Source organism: Panthera uncia, chromosome C2, assembly GCF_023721935.1.
Source record: "Panthera uncia isolate 11264 chromosome C2, Puncia_PCG_1.0, whole genome shotgun sequence".
NCBI lineage: Eukaryota > Metazoa > Chordata > Mammalia > Carnivora > Felidae > Panthera > Panthera uncia.
The window spans coordinates 12802586-12823595 of NC_064810.1; the positions used below are offsets into that span (position 1 = coordinate 12802586).

Sequence of the window (21010 nt, forward strand, 5' to 3'; positions counted from 1 at the left end):
TCTCAAAAATAAATAAACGTTAAAAAAGGGTTATGGTAGTAAATTTTTTGTTATGTGTATTTTATCGCAATTAAAAACAAGTAAGCGAAGGAACAGGGAAGAGTGAAGAGGGGTCATTTTTGCCTTGTTTCACACCAGGGAATTTCACACACGAGGGCCTGCCCAGGATCGTGGCCCCTGTGAGTGATGTGCACTCACTCCTTTCTTCCTGGGCCCCACCTCCAACCCACTGGCCATAAGAAGTCTTCCTGGAAATCAGAAATGGCCCCTTTTCTAGAAGAGTACTGCTTAAAGATGAAAAATTGGTCATTCACTGGGTTCTTGTGTTGTGAGGTCTGTTTTATTTTTGTTGTTGAAGGGAAGCGCAGGAACACGTGTTTGTTTTAGAGCCATCGGTGATAGCCACTGACCCCTTGCACTGCCCACTTCCCAACTTAAAGCTCTTTAGTTTGCAGTGAGAGTAGCAAGAAAGCAAACGTTAAGCCAGGCACTCGCCACCCCCCCCCCTCCCGCTGCCACCAGCTCTCCACCCCCAAGAAGGAAGGTTTACTCATTCCTGTAATTTATTTTTCATGTTTGCATTTCACCGTGTCCTCCCCCGTTAGAATGTGAGCTGTCGTGAGTGCAGAGACTTGTTTGTTTTACTGGCCAGTGTGTTCCAAATGCCTGGATCAATCAATAAGCATTTGAGAATGAATGACTTCTATCTCTACTCCCGATAGCTGATGGGGTATGAGAACTCAAGGCCTCATGTGGGGACTGGGGACTTGTCCTCACCCCCGCCCCCTTTGTCCAGCAAGCCAAAGCCCTCGGGTCCAAAGATCTCGGATAGGACTGAGGAGAAGGAGAGCTGGCCAGGAGGCCCCACTTAGGCATTAAGTCCAAAACTTCACCTAGCAGCCCTGGGAGAGGGAGCCAGAAACAGGGTTGGGAGGGAAGGGAAGGGCTTTTACCTGTATAGCCTTTTGGGCCATTTGACTTTGCCATGTTCATGTACTGTGTTAATTTTTCCAAAAATATTATAGTTTTTTTTTAAATGCTTAACTATTAAAAATACTACGAAGCAAATTTTTAGGATATAAGATTCACCTTTGGTTGGAGCACCAGGGTGGCTCAGTCAGTTAATCAGACTCTTGATTTCCACTCAGGTCAGGATCTCATGGTTCGTGAGTTTGAGCCCCACTATGCTGACAGTGTGGAGCCTGCTTGGGATCCTCTCTCTCCCTCTCTGCCCCTCCCCTGCTCACCCTCTGTCTCTCATTCTCACTCTCAAAATAAATAAATAAGCATTAAAAAAAAATTCACCTTTGGTTGGGACTTAAAAACAAGCCAGCCAGCCCAAAATTGAGTTGCTTATGTTAAGCCCCACATCACCAAACCGAGAATTAATTGAACTACAGTTTTGGCTCTCCCAGAAATGGAATCTCAAACCAGTCAGTCAGGAATCAGCAATAGTTAGGTGTTCTGCCTGAGAGACTCCCTGCCGTCCCCAAAGAAAAGTAACCTTTCAGTAACCAACCCACTTTTTTGCCCAGTATAATTCCCTTGTTCCTGTTCCCTTCTGCCTATAAAAGTCTTTCGTTTTCAGCTAGGAGCTCCTTGGGGCTCCTATCTGTTAGATTGGGTGCTGTCTGATTGCGGTCGATTTTTGCTCCAAGTCTTAAAATGTTTAATATGCTTCAGTTTACTTTCAACAAGACTGAGGTAAGTTTTTCAGTTTTCAGAGAGTCTTTTCCTTTAGAATTAGAAATAACTGAAAGCCAGCTCACAGGAGTGTCCTTCTTCAACCTTGACCTTGCCTGTCTTACTCATCATGAAACCACTAGTGCCAGCATAGCACTGGCACAGAGCGAACTCTTAATAAATATTTGATGGATCAATCAATTGGTATCAAAAGAAGATGCAGGCTGCTTATGTTCCTCAAGTCCGCATTTCGCTAAGGAAAGGATATTTGTGTCCAGTGTGATACTGTGCTGAAATATATATGTGATCTTTTTCCATGTCTGGCACAGAGCTCCTTTAAAAAGCCCTTGCAATTCCATAAGTGATAAGAGCATTAGTGAGGTGACTTTTGAAAGCACCTAAGGATGGAAACCGGTTGCCTTGAGAACCAACCATGTGCCTCAAGGGTCAGAACTTAAATTCGCCTCCCCTGCCCTACACAAGGGGGGGGGGGGAGGGCTGGAGGTTGGATCTCACCAGTGGCCAGTGGTTTAATCAGTCAGACCTATCCAGCGAGATCTCCACAAGATCCCAAAAGGACTGGTGTACAGAGCTTGTGGGTGGGTGAACATGTGGAGATTTAGGGAGAGTGGCACCCCGGGAGAGGGCATGGGAGCTCTCCACCCTTTCCCCCCTTTGCCCTATGCATCTCTTCTAGCTGGCTGTTCCTGAGGCATATCTTCTTTTGATAATAAACCAGTAATCTAGCAAGCGACATGTTCCTCTTCAGTTCTGTGAGCCGCTCTAACAAATTAATCAAGCCCAAGGAGGGGGCCATTAGAACCTCGGATCTACAGCTGGCTGGTCAGAAGCACAGGTGATAAATTGGGCTTATGATAAGCTTCTGAGGTGGAGGGGTGGTGAGACCATTCTTGCAGGACTGAGACCTCAACCTGTGGAATCTGATGCTTTCTCTGGGTAGATGGTGGCAGAATTGAGTTGAACTGTAGGACACCTAGCTGGTGTCCGGATACTTGTTGAACGGTGTGGGGAGCCCCTCCCCCAACACACGCACATGAGGATTGGTACTAGAATCATTTTACACAGACATCAGCAGAGTATATAATATTTATTGTTCATTAGTTGAGATGACGGATGAGAACCTTAGATTTTAAGTTGGGCCAAGATGCCCAGACTCTTAAAACTGGAGAAAGATGGAAGGTATCTGAGCAGTCAGGGAAGCCCAAAATGCTGGTTGATTTCCCTTAGAGCGTCTAGAATGGCCCACATGAAGGGAAGTCACATTTCGATCATGTCACGTTCATATTGAAGGAGCTGACCATGAAATGATCATTGGGACAGATTCCGTCTCTGGAGTCAATCCACCAACTGCAAATTTGGAGAACTGTAGCAGACCCCTGTCCGGGAATAACAACTGATGCTCCAAACCAAGAATATAAGTGACATGTGACAAGACCCTGACATTCTTTTTTTTTTTTTTTTGATGTTTATTTATTTTTGAAAGAGAGAAAGTGTGTGTGTGCATGAGCAGGGGAGGGGCAGATTGAGGGAGACAGAGAATCCAAAGCGGGCTCTGCACTGACAGCAGAAAGCCCGCTGTGGGGCTTGAACTCACAAACCATGAGATCACGACCTGAGCTGAAATCAAGAGTTGGCTGCTCAAATGACTGAGCCACCCAGGTGCCCCAAGAACCTGACATTCTTAAGAGAGGTGTAGGGACCTCCCCTCATAACTTGCTAAGAGGTGGCCGGACCAGTTTTTGACCTGGAACCATCGCCTCCTATGGGCTCTATTGGAAGAAGGGAGTGATCTGTCAGCCAGATCAGAGTGAACATTTCTTTGAAGAGCATGTTGGCTTGTGGGCGGGAGGGTGATTTTCCACTGCCACCCCCCAAACTCCAGGCAAGTAATGCCTAGAGTGCAGGGGTTGCCTGCCTGCAGAGGAGAAAGACCCAATACCAGGCCAAGCTGGAGAAGGTTCAGGGAGTGGCTGGGGGTGGGGAGGGGGGGGCAGGAGTTGTGGGATGAAGAGGAGTTGGGGAATGGAGGAGGACTTTGCTTTTTCACTTTTACTCGCTGTTCTGCTTAATTTTGTTTTTAAAGATTTCATTAAGTAATCTCTACACCCGGCATGGGGCTGGGACTTACAACCCATGAGATCAGGAATTGCATGTTCCACCAACTGAGCCGGCCAGGCACGCCCTGGTTAATTTTTAATTGTTCAAAAGCTGGGTATATTTATTGGTTGCTTGGCAGCACATATACTAAAATCGGGACTATATGAAGAAGATTAATATAATCCCTACACAAGGATGACATAAAAATTTGTGAAGCAGATTTGATCATTATGAGTAATGTATAGAATCATTGAGTCATTATATTGTATACCTGAAATTAATAGAACACTTCATATTAACTATACTTGAATAAAAAATAAAAAGACTGAGTATAGAGACAGCCCATGTTCCTGGATAGGAAAATATTATAAAGATATCAATTCTCAAATTATTTTATATTTTTAATGCAATTCTAATGAGAATTCCAATGGTTTCCTTTTTTGGCAGAGTGCTTACAAAGGATTTGAAAACTTGTTGGGAAGAATAAATTGGTGAGAATGATTTAGCAAATTAGAAAAAAAAGCTGTTTATACTTATATTTAATTTGTTTAAAAGCCACTTTGGCCCCTGTCTTAGGAGAGTGACTCTCAGGGATGTTAAATGCTTCCCCAGTTCTTTTTTTTTTTTTTTGACTTTTTAAGTTTCCGTTTTAATTCCAGTTAGTTAAGGGGCACCTGGCTGGGTCCAACAGTAAAGCATATGACTCTTGATCTCAGGGTCATGATTTCAAGTCCCACGTTGGGCATAGAGCTTACTTAAAAGATATAACAATAATAATACTTTCAGTTAAAATACAATATTGTATTTCAGGTATGCAGTATAACGAATGCTTCCCCAGTTCTCACGCGCCTAAAATCACCTAGAGATCTGGTTAATAATGCAAGCTCTGAATCAGCAGATCTAGGGTGGAGCCTGAAATTGTGCATTGCCACCAAGCTCCCAAGTATCCTTCTACTGCTGGCACATGGACCACACTTTGAGTAGCAAGGGTTAAGCAACTTGCCCAAGGCTACCCAAGCAGGACTGGAATTCTGATCTACTGTGTCCCAAAACAAGATGGGCTTACTTTTGCCTTTTTCTTTCAGTTTATGTTGACAATCCCTAGAAATCCGAACCTTACACATGGTCACAAGCCACCTGCATTGCCTGTTTTGCTGGCTGTTTCCATGTTGGTGTGGGGAAATGATGTGTTTTAAAACAATTACAAATGGTGCTGTTAAATCGCAGCCTTCAGTAGAATTATGTTTCCCCATAAGCAGTTATATAACCAGTTATGTAACAGCAGCGTGAGATAGTGCCCTTTGGCCTTTGCCAGGAGTTTGCTGGAAGAGAGCCCACCACATTGTAAAGACATTCCTTACTCCTTTCTTAGACCCTGACCCTAACCCTGTCCCTGGGGCTGCCAAAGGGAACCCTACTTATCCCTCTGAGCAGTCCTCCTGGGCCACCCCAAGGGCTGGGCACTGCCCTTTGTGGTCCCTTGTGCCGGGCCATCACATCTAGCCCTCCTGACCTCCCTGAGTGCGGGAGTTCATTATACCCCTTTTACAAAGGAGGAGACTGAGGCTCCAACTCATTAAGTTTCTGCCTAAAGTCACACACTCAGAATTCAAAGATTTATCCATCTGATGCCAGCGTCCCTGCTCATTACCACTTCACTAAGCTGAAAATAATGCAGGTCCCCACTGGGGCAAATCTGGTAGGAAGACCCTGGAGACTTTTGGTGGGTTTCAGTAGAGCAGCCCACAGCCCTGTTCTTTAACCTGCCTCTCCCCCTCTTGGAGAGAACTGTAGCTTTCTTAATTTCCCTATAAACTTCTCTTTCACTCATTCCACAAGGTGTAGAAGCCATGTTTCAGTCAGTTCAGTTCACCCTAGTTGATTCCACATCTTCCGGGGCAAGTCAGGGCTGGTTCATCAAGTCAAGGTTTTTTCCCTTTTCTTTCCCCACAGAAGCTCTTAACATTGCTGGCCCATTCTTGTCTTTCAAGCCTTTATTTCAATGTCACCTTTTTTTTTTAAATTTTTATTTATTTTAAGTAATCTCTATAACCAATGTGGGCCTCGAACTTATGACCCTGAGATCAAGAGTTGCGTGTTCTTCTGACTGAGCCAGCCAGGTGCCCCTCAGTGTCACCTTCTTAGACCATTCCTGATCATGGGAAAACCACCCACCCATTCTCTACCAAACACTATTTTACTCACCTGTAAGCAATGGTCACCCGCTGGTATTTTTCTGGTTTGTTTTTATCATTTGTGTTTCCCCATCATCACTCCCATCGATGCTTGGCATTAATAGATGCTCAGTTAATACTTGTTAATCAATAAGTAAAGTATCCCTGGGAGGAAAGTTCTGGTTCCTTTGCGGGAATGAGACAGGGAAGAGGAAGGGGGCAGGGAGGAGCAAGTCTCGAGTAAGAAGTCTTATTTCAATCTTATGCCCAAATAAGCACCCACCAACGCTTTGGTAACCCAGGTGTTGGGTTTGGGTCTTTCCAGGCTTCTGTGTTATGAAGAAATAAAACAGCTGCCTGTGGCTGTGGGGTCCTTTCCAGGGAAGGCTGGAAGAGAATGGAAATCCTGAAAAGAGCAGCTGGGATGGGCTCAGGGAGCGGGAGCAAAAGTCTCCCGTCCTCCTTCAGATAACACAGTAGAGGAAGCTCTGAGGGAAAGTGAATGAGACTTCTCTGCTCACTCCCAACTCCCTGTCGCCCCATCCTCTCCTTCTCCTCTCTGTTGTGACCCCTGGCCTCATCTCTGTTGAACTTCGTCCTATTTGGGGGTGGAATATTTTTCCAAATGTCCACAACATTCCCACGGCTAAGATTTAAAAAGCGAATAAAGAGGCGAACTCAACACCTTTTGCACAAATTGCAAGCCAGTTTTCACTGTAACAGTACCTCAGCAGGAAATGTGATTTGATAGAAGGCTGAGGTTTGTTAATCTTTTGGATTCCTTGTTTTTGTTTCTTTGTTTTTTGTTTGTTTTTTTAAATTTGCTTCCTAAACTGAAAATGGGCACCACCTAGGGGTCCCGGATGCACTCAGAGAATGATACTGAGGCCAGCCGGGCCTGACCCAAGAGACAGGGGGCTCAAACTAGCACTTTTCTTCCACCCTTGGTGAGCAGAGAAAAGTATCAGATGCAAATTCTCAGTCACCAGCATCGATTGTACTTTTTCTTGCCAAAGGCCATCATTCAGTTCACTCCTGAGTTCCCCTGTGCCATCCTCCCTTCTGTTATTCTTGGATTCCATTCCCCAGTCCTGGTGCTCAGCCAGGGGGATTACTCCATCACAGCTGTGTGGGTGCAGAGGCCGAGCCCTCTGTGGCGATGAGCCGGTACCCCCACTTATCATAGTGGATTACAAGGAAAGGGCGCTGTGCAGTAGAGAATTAACCTTGCCCAAAGAGAGATCTCGTCTTTGCCCTCAGCCAAGAGGTGATCTCTAAACTCTGAGAAGGTCCTCCCTGATAAGAGTGATTTTGTTTACTTGGATCCTTGGGCCGTGTGCCAGATGGTCTAACAATGTGATTTGTGTGCGGGTGTTGGTCATGCAGTATCAGCTCAATCCTTGGATACACTGGAGACTGAGGTCAGCCATGTGGGCAACTGACCATGTCCTCACGATCAGAGCCCAATTAAAATTAACTCTACACCATGGCTTGAGTAAACTTTCCTGGTTGGCAGTAGTCCATGCATATTGCCACACATTGTTTCCAAGAGTTGACACTGTCCATGACTTCACTGGGAGAGGACAGCTGGAGGCTTTGTGTGTGGAACTCTCCTGGACCCTCTGTGTCTCTTCCCTTGGCTGATTTTAATCTGTATCCTTTCGCTTAATAAATCATAGCAGTGAGTATACCAGGTTTCAGCAAGTTCTGAGAGTCCTTCTAGTGAATTCTTGAACTTAGGGTGGTTGTGGGAATCCTTGGACTTGCCAGTGGTGTCAGAAGTGAGGGTAGTCTTGGGGACTGTACCCTAACTTTACAGGCACTCAGTAGGGACCCAAACGTGTGATCCCTAGTCCTAAATTCTCCGCTTACAGGCTGGACAAGCCACTTCATCTCCTTGAACCTCCTTTTTGTCACCACTCAATGTGGAGGGTGTTGTCTGTGTGCCCCCCAGAGGAGGCTGCTGTGGATATTGAGGTGGAAGATATAAGAGATGGAGGGGAAGCTGTCCAGTTCCGTGCCAATGTACCACTGGCACAAATGTGTTGAGTGCCCTCTCTTGTCTAGGCAGATTTGATAATGATGATGATGACAGTGAGGATCCCACTCCTACGGTCTGACTGAGCTTATCTGTCTAGACAGGGAAGAAAGGGGGGTTGGGGTTGAAGAGCAAGTACCTGGAGCCTAAGTGGAAGCCATTTCTCTGAAATAAGGTCTCAGGAGCCACTTACCTGGTAGAAGAATGAAAGCCCTGTGCATGTCACAAGACACGAATTTAAGCTACAGTGCACCTGTCATCAGGACAAAACCTCAAAATCTTGACAAACTACTCTGTGGCGAGGCTGTGAGGAAGTAGGCTTTCACACACGGTGGTGGGAATACAAAATGGTACATCCCCTGATGAAGGGAATTGAGCGGTATCTAACAAAAGTACACAGTATTTACCTTTGACCTAGAAATAGCACTTCTGGTATTATCCTGAATTACACTTCTCTCTCTGTCCCTCTCCCCCTCTCTGTCCCTCCCTCCTCTCTCTCTCTCTCTCTCTCTCTCTCTCTCTCTCTCTCTCGATATCACTATAGATAAGCTCTATCTATACAGCACTGATGGGTAAATAGGATCTTGCCAAGTTCAGGGAGACTTCATTTTTTTTTTTACAAGAAATAGGTTGGTAGGTAGGTAGATAGATCGATATTCTTTATACCTTTTATCTAGAATCAACCGATTGTTAACATTTTTATTTATTTATTTTAAGGTTTTTTTTTAATGTTTATTTATTTTTGAGAGAGAGATTGATAGAGTGTGAGCAGGGGAGGGGCAGAGAGAGAGAGAGAGAGACAGACAGAATCTGAAGCAGGCTTCAGGCTCCGAGCTGTCAGCGCAGAGCCTGACATGGGGCTCGAACTCACGGACCGTGAGATCATGACCTGAGCTGAAGTCAGATGCTCAACCGACTGAGCCACCCAGGTGCCCCAACATTTTTATTTTTATGTCACAATTGTTCATCAACACTCTCTCCATATATGTATATATATGTGTCTGGATATACATGTAATATATATGTATATTTATGTGTCTAATTAAAGAGACATTTTTGCCGAATCACTAAGACCACTAATATGTACCCTTTACACCTAAATAATTCAGAATATACTAACAACAAAAACATTCTCTTATATAATCTCAGAAAAATCATCTAATTCAAGAAATTAGTATTAATATAATACTGGTTTTTTTGTTTGGTTTTGTTTGTTTTATTTTAGAGAGAGAGAGAGAGAACTCAAGGTGGGGAGGGGGCAGAGGGAGAGAGAGAGAAGCACAAGACAGCATGGAGCCCGTTGTAAGCTCAATCCCATGACCCTGGGATCATAACCTGAGTTGAAATCAAGAGTTGGATGCTTAACTGACTGAGCCACCCAAACATTTTCCACCCGAACATGGAAAATATATTAAACAATAGTATTGTAGGGACATCTAGGTGGCTCAGTCGGTTAAGCATCTGACTCGTTGCGGCTCAGGTCATGATTTCACAGTTTGTGGGTTCGAGCCCTGAATCGGCCTCCATGCTGATAGCATGGAGCCTGCTTCAGATTCTATCTCTCTCACTGTCTCTCTACCCCTCCTGTGTTCACACACTCTCTCTCTCAAAAGAAATAAATAAACTTTAAAAAACATTTTTAGATAAATAAATATATATATATATATTTTTTTCCATGTTCATATTTTGCCAGTTGTCCCAATAATATCTTTTATAAACCTTTGTTTTCAAGCTTGGCTCCAGTCTTGGATTAATCAAGACATTTAATTGTCAAATCTCTTGAATCTCCCATAATCTGGAAGCATTCCTCTGCCTTACTTTGTCATGACATGTACGTTTTTTAGAGGACAAGTGCCTAGTTTTATAGAGGGCCCCTTAATTGGGGCTTATCTGATTGCTTCCTTGAGATTATTCTGCTTACACATTTTGGGTCTGGAGTATTGTGATCTCAGTGTATCCTATTATTATTGTTTGAATGTTGGACACTTGCTCTGTAGTCAACATTATAATATCTGGGATAGTTCTCCACTATAAAGGTGTTTTTTCCTCTCTATAGTTAATACCTCACCTGTGGGGAGCCACTTAGAGCCTTAGTTAATATAGTGCTCTAGTCCGTCTCACCCAAAAGAATCAGTGAACTCAGACCTTGTAAAGAAAATGGATTCTCCCTGAACTTGACAAGATCCTAAAAATTTACCCATCAGTGCTGTATCTATTTTCAGGGGAAACAGGGCACCCTCAAGCTCAGGAGCCTTTAACTGGTGTCCCAGGAGTCTTTAACTGGTGTTCCAAGGGGTCCTTGGATAGAACTCAGGAGGCCTTACACTTGGCTGGGAAAGCAGTTAGGTTGATATTTCCACCAACCTCGAAGTAAAATTCATTAGTCTTGTAAATTATGAAGAGACAGCAAACCATAGCAGTACCAGTGTCTCTGTCACCCATGGAAATTCCAGATGTTTTTGTATCACATTACAACTGATACGGACTATTATTTACACTCATCATTCCTTTGAAATCCTAAGTTATTAGACTCATCACTAGATCTTGTCATTCCGTGTATTAATAAAGAAGCACATATATTACATATCAAATTTTAAATACATTTTGATGCTAGAATTTCAACAGTGTTTCCTTTGTCAGCCTGTGCACTTGACTTTCTGCACTTGTCTTAATGCATTAATGCATTCAGGCTGTCATAACAAAGTACTAGAGGCTGGGTATTTATAAACAACAGACATTAATTTCTCACAGTCCTGGAGGCTGCAAGACAGATCAGGGGGCCGGCCTGGTAGTGTTCTAGTGAGTTGCAGACTGCTGCTTCCGGCTGCGTCCCCATATGTGGAAGGGGCAGGGAGCTCTGTGGGGTCTGTTTTAGAAGAGCACTAATCCCACTCGTGGGGCTCCACTCTCCTGACTGAGCACCGCCTCAGAGACCTCACGTCCTAATTATCACCACACTGGGTGTTAGGAATTCAACATGTGAATTTGTGAGGGACCAAACACTCAGACCACAGCAGCACCTAGGGACATTATCCTGAGCAGGAGCCCATGGCACAAAAAAGGTTAATGACCCCTGCCTCTGTCCTCTCTCCTCTCTAGCTGGTCCTCCTTACCTCTCCAGAATCACCTTTTGAGAACACCAGCTTTCCTGGTTTTCCTCTGTGGCCCTCGAGCATTTGCTGCCTTGGGCACCAGAATCAAAGGAACTGCTTGGAGGTTTGCCACGATCTGGTCTCGGGTTTTTCATCTGCTGCTCCCACTAATCTGGCCTCACCCAGACACCCCTTTGTTCTGTTGCTCATGACATGGCCTGCCGTGTGTCTTCTCTTCTGCTTCAAAAAGAAAACCTGCTGTCCTTCCAGACTTGGTCTTTCTTGAGATGATCCCTGTACCCCAGCCCAAATCAGTCCTTCCCTTTCTGTTCGTTCAGTGCTTCATTTATTTGCCTTCATAACCCTGATCAGCACCCGCAGGTTTTTGGACTTTACCTGTCTCTCTACTGTCTTTCCTACAGGATGGGAAGCCCCTTAGGGACATCCTTCATCCTGGCAGCTGCTAACCCTATGCTGGAGCACTGCACATGGTTGTAAGTTAGGTTTGTGCGGTTGAACAGATACAGATCCTCATTTTGCAGTAAGAATAGGCAGGCCCAGGTGAGAAGCCCCAGGCTTTTGGAGAACCCAAGATTCCTGGGCCCTGAGCTGGAGTTCCCAATCCACTATAGAGCGCTGGGTGTCTGGCCAGTTTCACCACGTTATGACCTAGAATTTCTCTTAACAACCGGAACTTGTGTTGTCTTACTACGTCGAGGAAATAATCTTTCTGAGACAGGTTTAATGGAAAGATAAATATGTCAGCAAGAATTAGACCCACCATTTTCTGTTTGGATGTAACATTTATATGTGAAATGATTCCTAAAGCTCCTGAATTTCTTCTTCCCAAGAGCCCCACTGGCTCTTTCTAATTTTCACATATGAAAAATTCTAAATATTCAGAAAAGTACAGAGAATGATTTAGTGAACCCGTCACCTACATTGAACAATTACCATTTTGCCATTTTTTGCTTCATGCTTTGTCTTATATAATTTATTGAAGCATTTTATTTATTTTTAAAAAATGTTTGGTTATTTATTTTGAGAGAGAGACAAAGGGTGAGCAGGGGAGAGGCAGAGAGAGAGAGAGAGAGAGAGAGAGAGAGAGAGAGAGAATCCCAAGCAGGCTTTGTGCTCTGAGCACAGAGCTGGACGCAGGGCTCAATCCCACAAACCATGAGATCCTGACCTGAGCTGAAATCAAGAGTCGGATGCTTAACCAACTGAGCCACCCAGGCGCCCCTCCTGAAGCATGTTAAAGTCAGTTACAAACATCACAGCAGCTCAACCTTAAGGGACAGTGTCTTCCAGAATAATTCCTTCGTTGCCATAAGAAAATTAATTCCTTAGCATCTTCTTCCACTTAGCCCACATTCAAATTTCTCCAGTTGTCCTTAAAAAAACTTTAGTACAGTTGGTTTGTTAGAATTAGTATAGAACAACTCCCAGTTTTTTCTTTGTTTCATATCCTTGTCTGATTGAGAAAACCAAATCAGTTACTCTGCCATTCTGAATCTGGCTGGTTTCTTCCTCATGTGGTCATTTAACTTGTCCTCTATACTTCCTGTCACCTGGCATTTAAATCTAGAATCCTGCTTAGACTTAACAAAAATGTTAAATATTTTAGTAAGAATATTTAAAAGTGATGTTGTGGGCTTCACCAGGTTGCTTAGAATATCTGGCTGCCCTATTACTAATGATGCTAGGATCTGGTGAGTTCTGGCAGCATGATCGCTTGTGTAGAATTGTGTTTCTCGGAGCACCTGGGTGCCTCTTAGTTCGTGAGTTCAAGCCCTGCATCGGGCTCTGCTCTCAGCACAGAGCCTGCTTCAGATCCTCTGTCCTACCCCCTCTCGCTCTGCCCTTCACCCACTCTCTCTCACTCGCTCTCAAAAATAAATAACATTAAAAAAAAAATTGCATTTCCCCCTGTCAACCAGCAAGTAATCTCTGGCATGACACTTGGTACCCTGTTTGCCGTCAGTCTTTCACCTAAAGGGTGTGCCATCTGCTGAGGGATATTGCTTGAGTCAGTTTTTTCATTAGAGTTTGCACAATGGGGATTTTATATCATGACTTTTGTACATTTATTAACCGGTTTCCAGGGCGCCTGGGTGGCTCAGTCAGTTGAGCGTCAGACTTTGGCTCAGGTCATGATCTCGCGGTCTGTGGGTTTGAGCCCCGCGTCGGGCTCTGCGCTGACAGCTCGGAGCCTGGAGCCTGCTTCGGATTCTGTGTCTCCCTCTCTCTCTGCCCCTCCCCCGCTCGTGCTCTGTCTCTCTCTGTCTGTCAAAAATAAACATTAAAAAAAATTTTTTTTTAATTAACCGGTTTCCTTCTGTAAAGCAGAGACTTTTCTCATCCCTCAGGCCCATTTGGTCATCCTGAAATACAGTTTCTGTAGGAAAGGTAAAATAAATGTTCACATATTTCTCTTTAATGATCCATTTTCCAAGTAAGGAGTTATAGCGCTGGCTACCATCAGTGGTGGCAAATGCATTGTTTTAGGGGAAGGAACTTTCTCTTTTTGTTGAATATCACAATGAGTTTATGATTTGGGGGTTTTTTGATGGGGGAGATTTTTTAGGTCTCATTCTAGAGTCTCAATAAAAATAAGTTTGTTTCTTTTGTTTTGTTTTTTACCTTGTTACCTGATACTGATCGTTTTTTTCTGTTTTATCCATATGGTGATATGAGACAATTTCATTGCTTGCAACTGGTCAGCAGTACATTTTATGCTTTCCATTTACTACACTTTAATTATAAATCCCCTTGGGCTGAGCACCTATGTTGCTACCAATACTTCTTATGATAGTTAACTTTATGTGTCAGCTTGAGTAGGCCATGCGGGGGGTGGGGGGGGTGCAGACATGTTGTCAAACTTCATTCTGACCACCTGTAAGGCTGTTCTTTTCTTGTGAGAATAACATTTGAATGTGTAAACTGAGTAAAGCAGATTGTCCTCCCGGTATAGGTGGGACTCATGCAATCAACTGAAGACGTGAATAGAATAAAAAGATTGAATAAGAGGGAACGTCTCCTGCCTGACCCTTTGAATCAGAGCATCCGTCTCTTCCTATCCTCTGACTGGAACTTAGATGAGTTCTCCTGGTTCCCCAGCTTGCCAGCTGCAGATCTTGGGATTTCTCAGCCTCCATAATCAGGTGAGCTGATTCTGTATTTTGTACAGGTATACACATATGCACGCACACAGGCGTATGTGCATCTTGGTTCTGTTTCTCCGAAGAACCCTGACTATGCGCTTTGCTACCAGATGTACCTTCTCATGCGTGTTTCTTTGTGTCCCTGAGTAAACATGGACTTGCTGCCCGCTGGGCAGGCACACACTTAATGTCTCTGTGTTCTGAGACACTTCCCTCCAGACTGAATGAACTCGGTCATACAACTGCAGCTGTGTGAGAGTGTGTGATTCCTCCCATTTTCATTGACACTTGATTTTTATTTTTTCAAGTTTATAACATTTTCTTTCTGCCCAGCAGCCCCACTGGCTTCCTTCAGCAGTAAGTCCACACATATCACAGGGCCCTCCCGTGTCCCATGTCCTGCCTTCCCGCCGGCCAGCCCTTTGCCCCATCTCTTACTCAAGAACCACGCTCTCCGGCTTCTAGCCAAGTGGGCCTTGTGCTGCTCTTCTGCTACACCATCGCTGTCCCACCTCAAACCCTTCCCTTGGCTGCTTGCTCTGCCTGAACGCCCTATCACTTCTCCTCGAAGATGTCTGTGATACTGTGATGTCCAGTAAATACATATTTGGTCTTTGTCCCCATCTATAGCCCAGAGCTCCAAAAGCCCTTGGAATTTCTGAAGTGACGATAGCGATAAAGTGTCTTGATACTCATAACAAACCCCTCTCAGCTGCACATGCATTTATATCAACCAGGTAACTTTTGGAAAGCGTCTAAGGATCAGGGCCAGTTACCAGGGAAATAGAGGTTAAATAGAGGTTGAAAATGTCAGCCCTGACCCCTGACCTTTGAGGAAGGGAGAGAGAATACAGGTTGAATCGGTTGCCATTGGCCAGTGATTTCATCAATCCTGCCTATGTAATGAAACCTCCGTAAAAAGCCAAAAGGACGGGGTTCAGAGAACTTCCGGGTTGGTGAATAAGGGGAGGTGCTAGGAGAGCAGAGTTCTCAGTGAGGTCATGGAAGCTCCACACCCTTTCCCACGTACCTTGCCCTACACATCTCTTCCATCTGATGGTTCCTGAGTTGTACCCTCTTATAAGAAACCAATAATTGGCGAGTAAAATGTTCCTCTGAGCTAGTTCTGTGAGCCTCTCTAGCAAGTTAATTCAACCCAAGGGGGGATCGTGGGATGCTCCAATTTATGGCAGGTCACCAGAAGCACAGGTAACAACTTGGACTTGTAATCGGCATCCGAAGGGGCGGGGGTGGGGGAGAGTATAGTGGGACTGAGCCCTTAACCTGTGGGATGTGACACAGTCTGCAGGTAGATAGTGTTAGGAGTGAGCTAACTGCCTGTGGTGTTGGAGAAAACACATAGTGCAATTTCATTCCCTTATCTTTGCCTCTGGAAGTGAGCGTAAGTTTACCTGACTTCTGTTCACTCATATTTACCTTCTGCTCTGGGTTTTTTATATAACCCACTGCTTCAATCAGTTGTAGTCATTATTCTTATTTATTTATTTATTTATTTAATTTATTTTTTTGCCCTTACAGTGTATGTATTAGATTAAGAGAACATCTTTCCTGGCTATAATCATTTCTAAGTATTCTCTTCCTTTTAATTGCAGTAAAATATACATAACATAAATTTACCATTTTGAAGTGTACACTTCAGTGGCATTAAATACATTCACATTGTTATGTAACTGTCACCGCCATCCGTCTCCAGAACTTTCTCATCATTCTAAACCAAAACAGTATACCCATTACACAAGAACTCCCCATTCCCCTCCCCCAGTCCCTGGGGTACCCACCCTTCTACTTTCTGCCTCTGTGAATCTGGCTTCTCTGGGCATCTCCTGAAAGTGGAATCATACGGTATTTGTCTTTTTATGACTGGCTGATTTCACTTAGCGTAAGGTCCATCCATGTTGTAGCATGTGTCAGAACTTCCTTCCTCTTAAAGACTGAATAATAGGGGCGCCTGGGTGGCTCAGTCGGTTAAGCGGCCGACTTCGGCTCAGGTCATGATCTCGCCATCCGTGAGTTCGAGCCCCGCGTCGGGCTCTGTGCTGACAGCTCAGGGCCTGGAGCCTGTTTCAGATTCTGTGTCTCCCTCTCTCTGACTCTCCCCCGTTCATGCTCTGTCTCTCTCTGTCTCAAAAATAAATAAACGTTAAAAAAATTAAAAAAAAAAAAGACTGAATAATATTCCTGTGTATACGTATATACCACATTTTGTTTATCCATTCACCATCAGTGCATTATTGGTTTTGATGCTCCCTTAGACCCATGGCAATTCCTTCAAGTTGGTTCTGAGTTTTCATGACAGGACCCCACTGCTCTTTGATCTTGCTTTCTGTGGTAGAAATGTCCCTCCTCTCCTACATTCCCTGTTTGGTCTTTCTCAAAGAATCCTGGGTTCCTCTTCATTGGGAATGGCATTTAGCCATCAAAGTGTGGGTCTGTGTACTACATGTGTCTTAATTTTCCTACTAGAATCTATTCTTTGAAGACAGCAGCCACATCTCACTCACCTTTGTTTTATGACAGTACCTTGCCCGTAACAGGTACGAAATCAATTTTTACTCCTTTAGATTCAAAAAATACCTTCACATTTGATCATAGATTGAATACCTCATGACTATAAATGTTTACAATTGCCAAATTCAGGGGCTGGCACATGAATTTAACTACCCAGACAATTACAAATGTGGTCTACTTTTATATATTTATTTTAATAGCCCCATGTTAGGTGTAGAGGCTACTTTAAAAAATAAAGTCTTGGGGCGCCTGGGTGGCGCAGTCGGTTGGGCGTCCGACTTCAGCCAGGTCATGATCTCGCAGTCCGTGAGTTCGAGCCCCGCGTCAGGCTCTGGGCTGATGGCTCAGAGCCTGGAGCCTGTTTCCAATTCTGTGTCTCCCTCTCTCTCTGCCCCTCCCCCGTTCATGCTCTGTCTCTCTCTGTCCCAAAAATAAATAAATGTTGAAAAAAAAATTTTTTTTAATAAAATAAAATAAAATAAAAAATAAAGTCTTGGGGCGCGTGGGTGGCTCAGTCGGTTGAGCATCCGACTTTGGCTCAGGTCATGATCTCACAGCTCGTGAGTTCGAGCCCCACGTCGGGCTCTCTGCTGACAGCTCAGAGCCTGGAGCCTGCTTCGGATTCTGTGTCTCCCTCTCTCTGTCCCTAACCCACTCGCATTCTGTCTCTGCTTCTCTCAAAAATAAATAAACATTAAAAAAAATTTTTTTTAAATAATAAAAAAAAATAATAAAGTCTTTAGGGGAGCCTGGGTGGTGCAGTCAGTTGGGCATCTGACTCTTGATTTCAGCTCAGGTTGTAATCTCATGGTCATGAATTCGAGCTCAGCACAGAGCCTGCTTGAGATTCTCTCTCGCTCTCTGCCCCTTCTCCATTTGCTCTCTTTTTAAAAATAAAAAAATTTGGGGCACCTGGGTGGCTTAGTCGGTTGAGCGGCCGACTTCGGCCCAGGTCATGATCTCGCGGTCTGTGGGTTTGAGCCCCGCGTCGGGCTCTGTGCTGACAGCTCAGAGCCTGGAGCCTGCTTTGGATTCTGTCTCCCTCTCTCTCTGCCCCTCCCCCATTCATGCTCTGTCTCTCTCTGTCTCAAAAATAAATAAATGTTAAAAAATAATAATAAATAAAAATAAAAAATTAAAAAATTAAAATCTTAAAAAAACAATTGCCAAATTGAAATCGTGGACTGAAAAAAATATTTTTATAATGATACTCAGTTTTTAATGTCTGCAGATGTATCTAGGCACTAATATGACTAAAGAATAAAAGTGAAAGAAGCGTATCAATTATAAACCACAGGAATGGATATCATGCATGATTAGTTTTGCCGCCATATAACTGATGTTTGAAATAAAATCATGTTCCTGTATTGTTCATTGCTGTGAACAAATCACCCCACGCATAGTGTCTTTACACAGCAATAATCATTTATTATCTCTGATCATTTCTATGGCTGTAGATTTCAGAAGTGGTATGGTTCAGTAATTCTAGCTTAAGGCTACTCCTGAGGTTGTAGTTAGACATTGGCTGGGCTGCTATTATCTGAAGGCTCAACTGGGGCTGAAGGATGTGCCTGGGTCATGGCTCCCTCACTTGCCTGCAGGTTGGTGGGAGGCTTCAGTTACTCCCTGCATGAGCCTTTCCATGGGGCTGCTTGAGCATCCTCAGAGGATGGCAACCACTCCCCTCAGCATGAGTGATCCAGGAGAGCCACCATGTCTGTTATGACCCAGCCTTGGAAGCCACACACCACCACTTTTCACAGCATCCTACTGGTCCCACAGGCCAACCCAGGTTCAAGCTAGGAGGGTGGACACCTGTGCAAGGGTGTGGACACCAGGAGGCAGGGGTCAATAGCGAACATCTTAGAGGCTGGCTACCAGTTTCATGTTCATATTATATAAACCTTACCAGACTTAAATTACATTTCTGATGATAACTTCGGAACTGCTTAAAAAATAAAATAAAATTTAGCTTAATTCAAAGATGTTTGAGAAGAAACATAACAGGAGATTTTATCAGAAATTTCCATTCTCAGGGCGCCTGGAAGGCTCAGTCAGTTAAGCGTCTGACTTCAGCTCAGGCTCAGGTCATGATCTCACAGTTTGAGAGTTTGAGCCCTGCATCGGGCTCTCTGTTGTCAGCACAGCACCCACTTCAGATCCTCTGTCCCCCCCTCTCTCTGCCCCTCCCCGGCTCACGCACATGTACACACACTCTCTTTAAAAAATAGACATTAAAAAATTTTTTTCCATTCTCTTTTGTTGTGCACAAAACTACATTTGAAATTTTCATTAGACTCAGGATTCAGGAAAGCTAACAGAAGTGAAGCTGCCTCTTCCCAATGAACATATGTATCATCATATGTGTATTTTATGTCTCATTTGAGATATACATCCCATAAAGACTGACTGGCTGTTAAGAATCACAGCTAAACTCAAAAAAAAAAAAAAAAAAGAATCACAGCTAAACTCAATTTGAAAAGTCTTTCTGCCAGTGTTATGAAAAGAAATGTTAAGGATATAATTTTTTACTATAAGCATAATTATTTTTTCACCTCTATAAACACTTTTATATGCTAAAAGTAGATTATATTTGGGGCACCTGGGTGGCTCAGTCGGCTAAGCATCAGACTTCGACTCAGGTCATGATCTAGCAGTTTGTGTGTTCGAGCCCCATGTCAGGCTCTGTGCTGACAGCTTAGAGCCTAGAGCCTACTTTGGATTCTGTGTCTCCCTCTCTTTCTGACTGTCCCCGGCTCACACTCTGTCTCTCTCAAAAATAAACAAACATTAAAATAAATAATAAAAGTAGACCACATTTATAATTGTTTGGGTAGTTAAATGAAATTATAGAGCTTCTATTCCCTAGAAGATCTTGAGTCTTTGGAAGCACTTAGACCAATGGTTACAGAGTCCAGTCTGCAGTTTGTAGGACAGATTCCATGGATCTACATTTGCTCGCATTTTTTTATGCCAAGATCAGAGTAGTCTCTTACACATTTCTACCCAAACTCAAATAATTGATGACCCCCCTTGGGGAGAGTTATGAAGAGGCCTCGTACTGCAAGATCAGGCCACTTTAAAGCACCCCCCTAGGGGCGCCTGGGTGGCTCAGTCAGTTAAGCATCCAACTTTGGCTTAGGTCATGATCTCACAGTTCATGAGTTTGAGCCCTGCTTCAGGCTCTGTGCTGACAGCTTGGAACCTGGAGCTTACTTCAGATTCTGTGTCTCCTGTTCTCTCTGCCCCTCCCCCACTCACGCTCTGTCTCCCCCTCCCCCAAATAAATATTTAAAAAAATTATAAGTAAATAAAGCGCCCCCTAGTCTCGGGCAATTTGTTTAGTCAAATCTGACAGTAGCCTCAGCCATCACTCTTAATGTAGGATCACTTCCAACATACATTTATGTATAACTTACATGAACTTAATTATATATGCATATTGGGGACAGGGGCAAAGATAGAAAGAATGAAAGAATATAAATTTACATCATGAAGGAGATTTTTGCCTACTATTCCCATCAATAAGTCTATGCCCTGGAGTAGAAGGGAGATTGGAGATTTGAATCAAATATTTCTTCACATGCTCTCAGTTTCTGGGTAACTGTCATTGTGTGAGCATTTCACACTGTGTGTGTGATTCTACTATTATAAGTACATATTTTTTTTAAAAAGTTACTAAGGTATAATTGGCATATAACATTATATTTGTTTCAGGTATATGACATAATGATTCCATACTTGTATATATTGTGAAATGATCACTACGTTTCTACTTAACATCTCTCACCAAATGTGGTTATAATTTTTTTTTCTTTTCTTTCTTATGATGAAGACTTTAAAGCTCTACTCTCTTAGCAACTTTCAAATACGAAACACAGTATTATTAACTATAGTCACCATGTGGCACCTTACATCCCCAGGACATATTTATTTTATAGCTGGAAGATTGTACCTTTTGTCCTTCTTCACCCATTCCTCCCCTGACCCACCTGTCCCCCCCCAGCATTTACAATCTGTTCTCTGTATCTATAAGCTTGGTTTCTTGTTTGTTTTGTTTTTTAGATTCCACATATATATGGATTTTTTAAAGTTTTATTTATTTAAGTAATCTCTACACATAGAGCTCGAACTCATGACCCTGAGATCAAGAGTCGCATGCTTTTCTGACTGAGCCAGCCAAGTTCCCCTACACATAAATGGGTTATATGG

General features: G+C 43.6%; 1 long non-coding RNA gene and 1 other non-coding gene across 4 annotated transcripts in view; both read left to right on the plus strand.

Annotated features, from left to right (window-relative positions):
* LOC125920778 (uncharacterized) overlaps window positions 1-21010 on the plus strand; it is a 93579-nt gene that overhangs the window by 12168 nt on the left and 60401 nt on the right. For all 3 annotated transcript variants that reach the window (XR_007457190.1, XR_007457192.1, XR_007457191.1), the window contains exon 2: window positions 14080-14269. This is a non-coding gene — a long non-coding RNA (uncharacterized LOC125920778). The remainder of the gene's footprint in view (window positions 1-14079; window positions 14270-21010) is intronic.
* On the plus strand, window positions 3930-4031 carry LOC125922206 (U6 spliceosomal RNA). The gene has a single exon (XR_007457638.1). It is a non-coding gene; the product is annotated as a U6 spliceosomal RNA (small nuclear RNA).